The sequence below is a fragment of the Pundamilia nyererei genome, unplaced genomic scaffold (genome assembly GCF_000239375.1).
Source record: "Pundamilia nyererei isolate P.nyererei 1_Seehausen unplaced genomic scaffold, PunNye1.0 scaffold00671, whole genome shotgun sequence".
Classification (NCBI taxonomy): domain Eukaryota; kingdom Metazoa; phylum Chordata; class Actinopteri; order Cichliformes; family Cichlidae; genus Pundamilia; species Pundamilia nyererei.
The window spans coordinates 75,770-77,973 of record NW_005188072.1 but is presented as its reverse complement, the minus strand read 5'-3'; positions in this window follow the sequence as shown (position 1 = coordinate 77,973).

Genomic DNA, 2,204 nt, shown 5'->3' with positions numbered 1-2,204 from the left:
CTCTGGTGCAAATTACTGACCTCTGTCATCATTTTAGGTGGGGGAACTTGCACAATCGGTGGCTGACTAAATACTTTTTTGCCCCACTGTATGTCATTTAATTGTTTATTATTGTAAATAGAGCAGTGAATCATTAATGAAAAATGATTCAAATTTTTAAAAATAACACAACTAAACACTGTAAATAGTAGATACATTTAAGTCACTTAAGACTGCGATGTCGTTTTTCTAAAAAAGCTAACTTTGAGTTGAAGCTACTAGAGTTGTTAATATTTATTATTATTATTATAGAATAATATACAGATTTAAATTCCAAGGCAGACTAAGATTTACATGTTTACTTCACATGTATATTTGTATACTCCAATTGAATACTTGAGTAGGGAGGCAAAGAAAACATTTTTCAAAAGAAAGGAACTGAGAAACTACATATTCATACACACATATGTACTCATATTTAGTGTATCAAATCAAAGCAATTTTCTATAGCACATTTTAAAAACAACAGTGTTGACCAAAATGGTTCACAATCAGCCAAAAAGAGAATGAAAAGTTAAAAACCAAAGCATTTACAAACTAAACAGACCAACAAACAACACAAGTGACAAACATAAAAAGCGAAACGATGCTTAGAACTCAAGTTACACTGCTGGAAATACTTTTTTTTTTTTTGTTTGTTTTTTTGGGGGGTTTTTTTGCAAATTTGCATTATAACATTTATCTTCATTTTTCCTGCAGTACATAAAAATAGGTGTATCTTAAAAATAAAACTATGAAGACACTCAAAATAAGTTTCCTGTAGTTGGAAACTATTTTGTTCAACTTTTTTGTATATTTACAGTTTTGAGGGATAAACCTTTTAAATTTCTCTAACTAGAAATATATGTAAAAGACAAAACAAAAATGATTTTCAATTTTTTGTAGTTTATTGCACTTTTTTGCAATTTATGTAGTTACTATGGACTAATTGCATACATATTATTAAAATCTGGGCTATAACGTTGTATTGATATGTAGCAACTTGAAATGCTCCCAAAAAAAGCACTACAGCATGTAAAATATATAGATAAGCTCTGGCAGACTTGGTTCTATGGTAGGTCTTAAAGGGTTAATCAACCAAAGACCAAGAAAGACTTTTAATTTATTTGAAACCCTGATGCTTAGCCTTGTCTGATTTTGTGAGTTTTTTATATTTAAGTCATTTCTTACATTTTTTGCACATACGGTGTGCTACCTCCCCAATAAATCTGCAGCTGTGGTTTGGAAAGGACTCATCCTGCCCCCTGTGTACAGTCCCAGCCACACTCAAGCACATCTTGGTTTCTTTTGTCTGGTTGGGAGCTGACACAGTCTGTGAGGTGATGGGGTTTTGGGGAGGTAATGTGAGAAGAGAAGCTGCAGAGAGGCGTGTAAGACTGCGACTCTGCTTCCTTGTCCCAACTCTGGCTAGTCATGTTTTGGGGGATTTAATAAATTTAGCCAGATTTCTAGAAATGAGAGCTGCTCCATCCAAAGTGGTATGGATGCCATCTCTCCAGGTTTTCCAGTTATCTATAAAGCCCACATTGTTTTTTGGATACCACTCCAACAACCAGCAACTTAAGGAGAACATGTGGCCATGTCACTCCTGGTCCGATTTAGTGCTCAGCTCAGATAAAATAATTATCGTGGGTGATTTTAACATCCATGTATATATGCTAAAAATGACAGCCTTAACATGGCATTTAATCTGTTTTTAGACTCAATTGGCTACTCTCAAAATATAAAAGAACCCACCCACCACTTTATTCACATTCCAGATCTTGTTTTAGCATATGGCATAGAAACTAAACATTTAAGTGCTTCCTGAAAACCCTCTCTTATCTGATCATTTCCTGATAACATTTAAATATACAATAATTGATTACACAGCAGTGGGGAGTAGATTTCATCATGGTAGATGTCTTTCTGAAAGTGCTGTAACTGAGTTTAAGAATATAATCTGATGTTATCATCTTCAATGCCCTGAACCAACACAGAGCAGAGCAGCTACCTGAACACTAGTCCAACAGAGGTTGATTATTACGGTGGCCCCTAGAGACAAAGCTCCAAAACACTTGCAAACTCCAAAACACATGCAAATTCCAAAACACATGCAAACTCCAAAACACTTGCAAACTAAAAAACACATGCAAACTCCAAAACACGTACAAACTCCAAAACAC